Source organism: Sinohyriopsis cumingii, chromosome 15 (assembly GCF_028554795.1).
Source record: "Sinohyriopsis cumingii isolate HCF-2022 chromosome 15, ASM2855479v2, whole genome shotgun sequence".
In the NCBI taxonomy this organism is placed as follows: Eukaryota; Metazoa; Mollusca; class Bivalvia; order Unionida; family Unionidae; genus Sinohyriopsis; species Sinohyriopsis cumingii.
The window spans coordinates 124,250,646-124,264,126 of record NC_142975.1 but is presented as its reverse complement, the minus strand read 5'-3'; positions in this window follow the sequence as shown (position 1 = coordinate 124,264,126).

Sequence of the window (13,481 nt, the reverse complement as noted above, 5' to 3'; positions counted from 1 at the left end):
TATGCGTCAACTAAAATACTTTCTTATATGCAAAGGTTTAATTCGAATTCAAATGTGCATGAACAATTAAGTGATTCAAGTAAGGTCACGGGCGTATACGCACTATCACGTATATTTGGCACATATAAAAGCAACTTCTATATTGCAACTGCTCAAAGTTGTTTAGAATACCTCTTGGGGAATAATAAATCGACTCCATTTATAATTAATTACCAGCACCTAACGCTAATTTACCTTTCATTGCGGATCTAACCAACCAATTAGCTAATGATTCTTTAAAAGATTTATTCGTAATAGAATTTAGCGCGTGAAATAATTTCACATCCGCGAGATGCCTATCTTGTAGATTTTTACTTTTATAAGCTACATCATGAGCATGAGACGCCTTTTCAATAGCGTTTATCAGATACTCACCTGGTTTTGGTTGATCTTGGTCATCAAGTCTGATATCCAGTCTGGTTCCAGGGCCACATAAATTATATCCTGGGAGGCGTTTTTCTCCTGGGTATTTAGCCCACGGAGTTCCAGGTAATTTTGTTAATTTTGCTGCAATAACACCCGCGTGTTGCTTTTTTTTTTACTTGACTTTGGCTTTGACTTTGGCTCTGGCTTTTGCTTTGGTTTTGGTTTTGGCTTTGGTTTTTCACCTTATTTGGGAATAAATTTAAATTTCTTTGTACCGCATCGTTCACACTTGCCCGTAACCGCGGATCTGTTATTGTTTGTTGTAATGGTTGTTAGATCACTTGTTGGCGTACGCACCCAGCATTTCACACAGTATAAATCCATATTTATTTTATATTATTCTGCTGTAAATCACTGACTTTTCTGCTACAAGGAAACGAGAACCAGTTAAGCATCACGCAGCGCTACCAAATTCTGTTCGTATGATTATTATTGGTCCATCTGGGAGTGGTAAGACGCAGTTGTTACTTAATTTAATAATGAAGTGGATGAAGTGGGACAAGTTGTATTTGGTGGCACCTTCAGTTGATGATCAACGATGCTACGAAGTGTTAAAAGATTTTAATAAAAGTGCAAAATCGTTAAATGAGAGCGGATATGATGTTGTTGAATTTATAACTGACATTAATGAAGCGCCAAGTATTGATGATATTGATGGATTTATTAATAATTTAGTTGTTTACGATGATGTAATGCTGGATAAGAAGTCCAATCCTGCCAGGATATTTTCCAGAGGTAGACACAAAAACACAGATGTAATTTATGTAACCCAGCGATATATACAAATTCCTAAAGTGATCAGGGATAACTGTAATATTCTTACTGTCTTTGATACTCACACGTTACGAAATATTCATCAGACCTGGTGTAGCGGTGATATGGAGATGAATAAATTTAAAAATTTCTTTAGTCGTGCTCAATCAAACCCACACGGATTTATGACAATAAATTTACATGATCCTAGAACACGGTATCGAGTTGGTCTTGATAAAAAAATTTAATTCATGGCAGCAGGGAGGGCGACGACAACGAATTGGTTCATTTTTTGTAATCGAAGCGCCATTAATGGGTTTTTCAACCAGAAACCGTATTTGTACTAACTCAGGAGTGCCTTCCAAAGAGGCTCATTTCTCCGAGAGTTCCTCTTGAAACGTAGTCGACGTTATTTCTGGTTGAAAACCCCTCCTTGTGGAAATCTTATTTCGACATTTGGAACCTTCTAAATTTTGTAGGATTCGCCCTCTGTGTTGCTCATTTAGACCCGTCACCCCCACCCCACCACCAGAAATGGCACGCCATTTTGTAAACCAAATAGTTGAAATGAACATATTAAAGAAGATAAAGAAGTGCCGGTCCCAAATAACATGCCACTGTCAAGTAAAAGAAGTCATATCTTCAATTGTTTGCATGATACATCCTCCCTACTTCTGGTACCATATCTCTATTAAACACTGTTATACTTTGATGTATTCATTGTGAGGCAATCTATATATAAAATAAAACGTTTCCGTTCATTGCTGTTTCCCAGTTTGTTAATAAAAGGCAGCGAATGGACGTTCGAAAGAAACAAAAGATATCCACAAAACGCTATTAAGGACAATGGCAAGACCTTCCGCTGGGCCTCGTCGTTGTCTTTTATCCTCTAACCAACAATGAACGTTATACAATAACAGCGCATTGTAAACAGGTAAATCAATAACGACATTTCAAGACATTAAATCTCTTGAAGCATAGTTACACTGTCAACTCTGCACCATACTGTACATGATAAGTTAGGTACGATATTCTTGGTATGTTGTATTCAAAAGACGGTTTTGATGTTTAACACATATTAGTTAAATGGACTTTTACAGGTATGATACTCTATGTGCTCGTTGTAAGGGCAAAATAAACAGGTTTGCGAGAGAAAAAACCTAAAAACAAACTTAAACTACAACAACAAGAAAGCAGTACTTAATACTATTGATACTTTTAAAGAGAATTAATAATTTAAAATTGCTCGTTTGCAACAAATATTTTCAACTTAATGAGTAAAATTTCCCCTATTTCTTTCAGGAACTTAATTTGTTTTTATTGCAGAATCACTTCGTTGTACCCAGTTTACATTGCCTTTAAAATATGGTGTTAATTCTCTTTACTAAACTTTAAATACAAACTAAAACAGATAAAGTTTACTGCTTTAGGCTTCATTACTAGATATCTCGATTTTAAAACTACTAGACGTGCAATTTCCACTGCAAGTTTTAAATATGATTCTTAACAATTTTGTTCACTGTAGTCAATGGGATTCTGCCAACATGGCGATGCCTTATAACATTAGTTACGAAAATATTTGAAGACTTCATATCGAAAAAGTATTTCTCAGATGAAAGTGATATCTGATATAGTCTATGTAGAATTCAGTGCTATGAGATATTTGTTTCTGAAAACTGGTACACGTCATAGGCACACCATTTTATATGAGGTAAGATTAAAAAAAAATATAACACAATCTCAAGGATTCGTATCGTTGTTTACTGTATTCTATAAAATCACCAAAGGGAGGACACTTCTCCCATTTCCACTGCGATCTACTACAGAATCGTCAGTGATGTATCAGGCGACACTTCGCGTATCATGATTACTTCGGCATCGATGCTTAGTTGAGACTCGACATTTTAGGCCAACATAGTGTTGACTCGCTATCACCTTCAGATAATGACAGCCCGTTTTCCCCCGTTTTTCATGGTTATATTTAGACATGAACATTATGAACTTATTCCATTATTTGCTATGTCTTGGTCATACCTAATATCCATTTGTTGCATCAGGTATATCTATATTGTCTACTTATTTTCTGTCATTCTCCTAAAGAATTGAAATTATTAATTTGTAATTACATAACTATTACTACTAGTTACCACTACTACTACTAATAATAATAATTATCAAGCACCAGCAAGCAACCGCCCAAGCTACCCTCGCAAATGTGAAGGGAGGCAGAATTACTTGCTACGCCACTGTTTTCATATTGTTTTCATAGTGTTGTACTGGTGACAGTGTTTTCTATTTTAATAAATGTTGTTTCCTGGATTTGTTTCGATTTTCTTTTATATTTGAGATAATATTAATGGAACTATTGAACTAATCAAATTCATCTTTGACCAAACGTACTTCTTTGCGGGTTGAAGGCATAGGGTTTCGTAAATTGGACCTTATTTATTAATTCACGTGCCTTTTTCCAGCGATAGCTATTTAACAATTAGGTATTTCGGGCCTGAGTTGTTCTTCAAACGAAAATGAGGCAGGTGCATCTCATAAAGCTACTTCACGGTATTTAGACCGTGTAAAATGAACAGTCTGTTAAGAAGAAGAACTAGCCACCGATAACATAGACACGTATGTTCAAGTCAAGTTGAGTATCCTTGAAGGCAACTAATCTGAATTGTACGAAGCTGTTTAGTATACGTGTTTCTAAAATTTATGATACAAGAAAAGGTATTGCCATAGCACTGTGAACAACACATTATGTATGAAGTTGGGGTTGGAGTACATGCTCATGTTTTGCTATTAGTCCATTGACTTTTGATTTCAGGTGCATTGTGCTGAAAAAAGGCGTTAAATCCCAAACAACAACAACCACAATTATGATAGCCCCCTTTGTGGTACGGAAGTCTCAATGCAGGGGAGATAACCACGTTAATCACCTATAAATTTTAATCATTGCAAGATGACATAATGTTTGAGCCAAATATATTCCTTGACGTTAATTTTCTGTTGGGTTTATAACAATGTGTATTCATTGCTTGCTCATGGTTAAAAAGACCTGTAAAATGCACGAAATTTCTTCCTACTGTGGTAACTTTGACTGGTATACAAGTTTTTCTCTGTACAACAAAAACTTGAATTTTTCAAGACAGTGTATCAATAATTATTTTCATAGGTAGAGTGTAAGTTGTCGAAAGGGTGGATCATTCATAGCCAAAATCAGAGTTACTAAGTCTTCAGCAAATGAAGGTAAAGGCACTGCCTTGTCTTTTGTGGATTTTAAGAACAGGACAAAGGAAGACCCCTCTTTCCTTGTTGCTGTAAACGCCACTAGGACAATACTGAATCGTTAGGAACATTGGGTTTTTATATCAGGCTCACATTCATTCTATAGCACATTATTTACTTAACTTTGTGGTGTTTTGTTTTTGTTGCCAAATTAACTAGTACACTTTTCAAGCTGCATCAATATTAACAATTAGCAGCCTCTAATGTAACATCGCTGGAAGATTTCGTCATTTTTGTATCAAGATTGTTCAATTGCTTATTCCAAGGCAATCGATTCCTTTCTACAAGTAAAGTTATTTTTGAGGAAACAATATGGGTTGCGGGTGACTCGCACAAGCATATTCGAAAACACATACACGGAAAGTGCGTCAGCACCCTAAGTCCAGCGAATATTTGCAAAACTATACGTGTCCCCCCCCCCCCCCGCGAAATATTATCTACATGTTGTAGCTGTGCATGATCACTTTAGGAATGGTTTTCATATTATTGGGTCACATAAATTACGTCTGTAGTTTGTGACGGCCACTACAAAATATTCTTTCTAGGTTGTCTTGTCGGTCAAACATCATATTGGAGATCGTCAATAGCGGGGGCTTCATAGATCGTGGAAAGGAATTCAGTGGTCGATAACGAAGATGTTATCAACGGCGCAAGCGCTTACGCGAAAAATCCTTGAATCCTATCATATGATCAAATTCAGCAACTCTTACACTCTTTCCTTGTCCAGTCTGGCTAATGATCAGCGCGCGAACTGAAATTAGATGTCTTTTCTCTTTCGTGACGCGATGTTGAATACCAATTGTTGTATAACACAATAATGCTCTCGTATTGTGTGCGATGCCACAAAACATGTACCTCGAATCCAACTCGGGTTCGATCAAGTGATGGCCAGGCCGCAAACGCACAAAGAAACTTGTCGGTGAAAAGCATATCCCTGGATAGAATTACTGGGATACGGTTGGATACATGATTAGACTAAAATAACAAGTTCCCAAAAAGGTATCTATAAAGCGCTTCATTTGTGCATGTTACCGACATGATCTCGCATATAAAACACCAAGCCATATCAATGTACATGAACGTGCAAATGAATATTTCATTCATGACGTGAATTCGAGCAATCCTCCAGTAGGATAAATAACTGTGAGATGAATCATTAAAGGGGAGATGAAGGCCAAGATTGTACTCGGCGTTCTCTAGCGAGCCACTCGGAGGTGGATAAAGTCCGCTCGTTGGAGATAAAACCGAAATATAACAAGTACGGATGATAAACTAATTAATATACTACCGTCCGCGTGGGCATGTGAAGGATGAAATAGCCATTGAAAAGTTAGCGAGCACGGAAAGAATCGCACACACATTCAATCGAGAGTAGCTTGCTAAACATTGTCGCTATACGTAAAAATTTAATTTGATGGGTTGATGTGAGAAGAAAATACTGAGTTCATGCGGCTGATCATTGTTTGTCACCCACACAAGTATTTGCTAACCGTTGTAGATGTTTGTCAGCAGATACAAGTAAGCTCAGCCATTTAGGCCTAAAGATTCAACACGTGACGCAGACAAATTTAACGTATATGTGCACCTTCGCTGCTAACATGGCCGCAAGTGGATAAGGCTAAGGAGTTCTTGGAGTCGGTGCTGCGTTGTTGGTAAAGCATATTGTGGACGTCACATGACGTGATTAAGCCACTGTGTAGAGATTCAACCGTGAACTTGCAGAACCAATATATGCAAGAAGTATTGATGAGTGCCGAGGCTTCGGTCGGCCATAGCAGTGTTGAAAAATGAAACCACGCATTGATTGGGTACAGACCCGTTGACTCGATTCAGAAGCATACTGTCGTGAGCTACAAAACTGTCACAACCACCCATGTTAGACCTACTCGATATCAATATCGGTCGGTAGCTGTGTGGACCTCGGAGATAGAATTCGGACAATCTCGTGCTTTTCACACATTATGTTATGTCGATATGTTTACGATCTCGGACCCAATTGACATTCCGATGTAATGAAAACGCTGCCTTTTTGCGTCCGTTGGAGGATAGGCGAACCTCCAATTAGGACATTCATGCGAGAGCAGTAACAAGTCGTTCCAGTGAATACGGAACTACCACGAAGAAAAAAGTGTATTTAGGATCTAGACATAACCGTACACATAACAGTTGTACTGTCGGAGTACATCCGTCGTTTTCTAATCAGCTGCACAAATTTACCTTGGTGCAACGGTATGTAACCCGGCGATGTTTCATTGAAGGAATAAAATTGGCCGCGTTTGCGTATTTGTGCCGCTCACATTGACATTCCAAGTACATGTTGTGCTTGAAATATTTCTCGACCACCACCCGAGGAACTTCTTTGGCCTACTTAATATGTTTACCAGTTACAACTACTATCGAGTACATGTTAGGTCCCAGTCACGCGTATTTCTCTATGGGTTGCCGGCCCATTAATCTTTTAATTTCCTCACAACTTTCTTGTTGGAGGTACTGAACAGTGGATGATCCTTCGGGTACTCGCTTGTGTCAAACTCATTAACCATCGACAACACGCCTGAGTCTGCGTATACATCATTAGTGGCAATTATGTATGAACAATGAGTCTGTATCCTGGTGCACCATTTTTATGCTGTATCGGGACCTCGGCCTGATTTTGTTATAGGTGTCATAGTTAAATTCATACTTGAGCAGTTGAGATGCTTCCACCACGGACGAGTCAACATAGACTAGTTACGTGAGCTTCAATTTTTTATGCTACGGATGGCAATGAAATCACCATCAAAGATTTTCTGGATCTTCCGGTGTTGTAATCACGTGTTCCGGTTTTGTTGTTCATGCGCACAAGATCCATGCTGATTCGCTTCCACAGTTTCTGCATGGTTTTTACAAACACATGAGCTTGAAGAAATGTTTCTCAGGCTCATGGACGCATGCGCTAACTAAACCGTAGCAGCCGATGAACTAGCAATATACACTGACTTGCAGACACATTGCTTGTTCCGCACGTGAACTTCAGAAATGATTTTCTTGCGCAGGTTTGGTATAAGCTAGCGGCTGTTACGAAATACATAATATGGCCTGGCTAGACCACCATATATTCCAGTATTATTAAGGTGACGTGTTTGGCACACAATAGTATTTTTGTAAATACTTTTTCCTTGCATCGCGTGACGTCTACATTGCTTGCGCGTCACGTGCGTAATGCATGTTACCGTGCGCGACTATATGTATTACTTAGGGACCTTGACTGGGATAGTCATTAGAGGGAAGCTCTTTGTACGTTTAGCTGTCGCGGCGGAAATGCCATTATGTTTTTCCTAGTTTGAGCCAACAAGTTGGGTGAGTTATATTCTTTTTAGTTCAAATTAATATTCAGTTTCGCAAAACACGTTTAATGTTATATTATAGGCTTGCATTGTTTTATCATACTTTTAGTTTAATTCACTAAGAGTGTATGGCTTATGTAATTTGGTAGCGAGAGATGGTATGGTTCAGATTATTGACAGGGATATGATCATATATGCGGTACTCCTGTCCGTTGGCCATTTTGTCGCTAATAATGAAGATACTTGTATATATATTAAGAGTTTTAGTATATAATATTTTTTATTTAGACAATAAATGGTATGTCATTCGTACATTGCAGAAAGTCGTCCATAAGGAAATATTTCAGGTGTGTTGATATTGATTCGTTTGAAACGCTCAGATGTTATTAACCTGACGATAAGCAGAAAACAGATTATTTGGAAAGTTTGCTCGTATTCAGATAACTAGGTGTAGATAATTGGGTGCGGGCTAACTAGATGTATCTAGAGGCCGCTGTAGTAAGAAGAGACGAAAGACCTCCAGAAGACGTGCCAACGTGTGTGTGCATGGAAGGCCTGGGTGGTTAAAGTGACCGAGCGGGGAAAGCGGGCCAAGAGCAACATATGAAATATCAAGTGAACATTGGTCATATATACGAGAAACGCCATTATGTTTGACTATATGAGAAATGTCATTATAGTATTTGATAAGAGGGAGAAATGTCATTATAGTGTTTGACTATAGGGAGAAATGTCATTATAGTGTTTGTCTATTTTGGGAATGTCATTTATAGTATTTGACTATAAAGAGTAATGTCACTATAGTGGTTGACTAGAAACAAGAGGCACAATAGTGTTTGACTAACACAATGTCATAGTCTTACTGAATATTCCAAATAATTATTTGTTCGTCATTGTTTTCAGTTGGGTACGATGTACTTTTGTATTTATTTCGGTGTCCTGTTTCTTTTTTACAATTATTAGTGCGAGAGAATACATTTTATCATTGTCACATACGTGTTTGTTATTTCTTAAACGCCATTCAGTTTCAAAGGATGATAGCTCGATTACGTTACATCAGCAATATCAGAAATTACTGTGTAAAGAAAACTGTGTAATGATACAGTCCCTACCTCAAGCGCTAACCATCTTTTCAAAATATGTCACATAGAAATTTTAACATGCATTGATTCCAATGACGTAAGAAAGTACACATCTTCTTGTTCCATGTTTCTGTTCTTTGTATAATTATTAAGTTGCGACGATAAGCATTAAAATTGCAAGATACGTTTCGAATATAGAAAATTTTCACAGTGAAGTAGTACGCGTTTCGATAGGACATATGCTCTACTAATTAGTGTGATAAATCAGTTGTGTATATATATATATATATATATATATATATATATATATATATATATATATATATATATATATATATATATATATATATATATATATATATATATTCTTTTCAGGTAGAGAAAATCAACCAATAGTAATGGACGAAGTAGATATCAACTGTAGATCTACAAATGGGGAAAGTCTGCTTCATACTGCATGCCTTCATGGAGGGCTTCAAATGGTCAAATTGTTACAGGCAAACTGTCCGTTACTAGTCCATTAGTTTGACTATAAAGGTCGAAGTGTTTGCCATTCTGCGGCAGCAGGAGGAAGTGTAGACGCTCTAAACTTTCTCGTTGAGCAGGATGCCGATCCTTTGTGTAAAGATGTTGATGGAATGAACCTCCTACAGTATGCATGCTTGGAGGGCAACAAAGATATGGCATTTCATTTGATGGATAGTTATTCAATCATATTATGCAATGTAGGAGAGGGGATATACCGTTTCTCATTGTGTATCATATGGGGGAAACATTGATATTTTCAAAAGGGTTTGTAAATTAATCAATGTTTTCTCTCGAGTAGATTCTACCAATCATTCAGAAGTAGACCCACGTCGTGAAACACAGGCTGACCTGCAGTCACGAACAGAAACAGGAGAAACGGTATTACACATGGCATGTTGGAGTAATAAACTAGAAATGACACATTACTTGGTAGATAAATATCCTGATGTGATCAGTGAGGTTAACAAACATAAAGTACCTCTAGCTCATTATATTGCTGCTGGAGGCGGTAACATCTCTATCTTACAATACCTGATTGATCAAGGCCAGGATCCATGGTGCAGAACAGATACACAGCAAACCTTACATCATCTATCATGCATTAGCGGTCGGTAAGAAATAACCTAGTATTTGTTAGAGAAATATCCTGATAGGATCAGTAAGGTTGATAACTGTAATAGGACACCAGCTCATTATGCTACGTACGGCGGAAACGTCTGTCAATCAACGCACGCAAAGTCGGAATCTATTATGTGAGACATATACGCAACAAACATTCCCACACAGGTCATGAATAAAGAGTCAATTATAAATTATTAAATGCTTGGCAAAGAAGTATCTGGATATTATAAGTTGGGTTGATAGCTATGATGAAACAGCAGCTCATTATGCGGCTCAGAGTAGCAACGTCTTCGTCTTACAGTACCTTATTGATCAAGACCTGGATCCATGGCGTAGAACTGCTACTCAAGAAACATTACTACAGTAATAAATGTCTCAGTACCTGCTTGAGAAATATCCTAATATGATCAAAGATGTTGACAATCGTAAAAGAACACCAGTTCATTATGCGGCTCAGAGCAGTAACAATTCTGCCTTAAAATATCTAACTGATTAAGACCTGGATAAATAGTTCTTGTTGTTGTAGAATTTAACGCCATTTTTCAGCACACGAGAGGCTATACATGGCGGCCAGTATTAATGGTGGAGGAAGAACCCGGGAAATCCCCGGAAAGAACCACCGACCCTTGAGAAGCTACTGGCAAGCTTTCTTGCATACCCACATTGGCCGAATCCGAGACTCGAACCCACGCAGACAGAGGTGAGATGGCAGTGATCCGTAACGGAGAGCGCTTTAGATCACTCGGCCACTCGGGGCCCCTCCTGGATAAATGGTGTATAACAGCTAACACAATAAACTTTACTACACATGTCATGTATTGGTGGTCAGTTGGAAATGACCCATTACTTGGTAGAAAAATATCCTGAAATGATTAATGACGTAGACAAACATAATGAAACACCAGGTCACTATGCTTGTCAAGGCAGTAACGTCTCTGTATTACAATACCTAACTGATCAAGTCCTCGATCTATGGTGCAGACATGTACACAGGAAATATTGCTCCACGTAGCAGCCATTAGCGGTCATTTAGAAATGAGCAAGTACTTGGTATCAAAATATCCTGAAATGATCAATAAGGTTGATATTTGTAAGGAAACAGCATGTCATGATGCTGCGTATGGCAGATACGTGTCCATCTTACAATATCTAATCGATCAAGACCTGGATCCATGGTGTACAACAATATAACAGCAAACCTTACTTCACCAGTCTTGCATTGCTGGTCAGTTAGACATGAGAAAATACTTAGCAGAGAGATTCCTTGATATGATCAATGAAATTGACAGTTCTGCAGAAACGCCAGCTCAGTGTGCTGCTTACGGAGGTAATGTCTCCACCTTACAATATCTAATTGATCAAGGCCTGGATCCATGGTGTACATCATATCAGCAACAAATATTACTGCACCAGTCATGCCTTAATGGTCAATTAGAGATAAGGAAGTACTTGGTTGAGACATATCCTATTATGATCAATATAGATGAATACTGTAAAGCATCGCCAGCCCATTATGCAGCGTAGAGTGGTAACGTCTTTGTTTTACAATACCTCATAAAGCAAGGCTTGGATCCATGGTGTAGAAAAGCTACAGAAGAAACATTGATACACGGGTCATGCATGGCCAGTCAGTTACCAAGTAATTGGTTGAACAGCATCCTGGTATGCAGCTGAGAGTGGTAACATATCCGTTCTTCAATACTTAATTGGTAAAGGTCTGGATCCATGGTGTAGAACAGCAAAGCAAGAAACTTTACTACATAAGTCATGTGTTGGCTGTGTATTAGAAGTGACCAAGTACTTAGTGGAAACCTATCCTGATATGATCCATGCTGTTGACAGTTGTAATCGATCACCAGCTCATTATGTTACTCGGAGCAGTAATGTCTTCGTCTTACAATACCTAATTGATCAAGGCCTGAATCCATGGTGCAGAACTGCTACACAAGAAACATTACTACACATGTCATGTATTGACGGTCGGTTGGAAATGACCCAGTAGTTGGTGGGAAAATATCCTGAGATGGTCAAAGAGGTTGAGAATTGTAAAAGAACACCCGGTCATTATGCTGCTCAGAGCAGTAACATGTCTGTATTACAATACCTAATTGATCATGGTCTGGATCCATGGTGTCGAACAGCTACACAAGAAAGATTGCTATGCAGGTCATACCTTGCCGGTCAATTAGGAATGACCAAATGCTTGGTTTAAAACTATCTTGATATGATACATGAGGTTGACAATCGTAAAGGAACACCAGCTCATTATGCTGTTCAGAGCAGTTATGTCTCCATTTTATAATACCTGATTGATCAAGGCCTGGATCCACAGTGTAGAACAGCTACACAAGAAACATTGGTCCACATGTCTTGTATTGCCGGTGAGTTAGAAATAACCCAGTACTTGCTTGTGAAATACTCTGATTTGATCAATGAGGTTATCATTCCTAAAGAAATACCAGGTCATTATGCTTCCCAGAAGGGTAACGTCCCTGTCTTACAAGATCTGTTTGAAAAAGGTATGAATCCATGGTGTAGAACCACTACGCAAGAGACACTGCGACACGCGTTGCCACTCCTTTGGAAACAATCCAGTGCTTTGTTAAGAAGTACCCTGATATGACCAATAAGGATAATGATTCTAAAATAACAACTGTTAATTATGCTGCAGTGAAATGTAATGTGTCTGTGTTGCAGAACGAAGTTGGTGAAGGTTTGAATCCCCGACGCAGAACAGCTACAGAATCATTGCTCGTCATGTCATATGTTGCTTGTCATTTAGACGTGATCCACTGCTTGGTAGAGAAATATTCTACTATAACAAATGATGTTGATAATTGTAAAGGGACACCATGTCATTATTCTTCTCTGAGCGGGAATGTCTCTGTGTTACAATACATGATTGATCAAGGCCTGGATCCATGGTGTAGAACAGCAACACAAAAAACATTGCTCCACAAAGCTTGCATTGCCAGTCATTTAGAAATGCCCCAATATTTTGTCCAAAAATACCCTGAGATGATCAATAAGGTTAATGATAGTAAAAATACACCAGTTCATTATACCGCCCAGATAGGTAATATCTCTGTTTTACAGTACTTAATAAATCAGGGTTTGGATCCATGATGTAGAACCGTTACACAAGAAACATTGCTCCATATGTCTTGCATAGCCGGTGAGTTAGAAATGACTCAGTACTTGATTGAAAAATATCTTAATATGATCAATGAGGTTGACATACGTAAAATAGCATTAGGTCATGTTGCTGCTTTGAGCAGTAATATATCCGATTGACAATACCTACTTGATCAGGACCTAGATCCATGGTGTAGAACAGCAACACACCAAACATTACTACACATGTCATGTATTGCCGGTCAGTTAGAAAAGAACCATTTTTTTTTTGGTAGAGACATACCCAGAC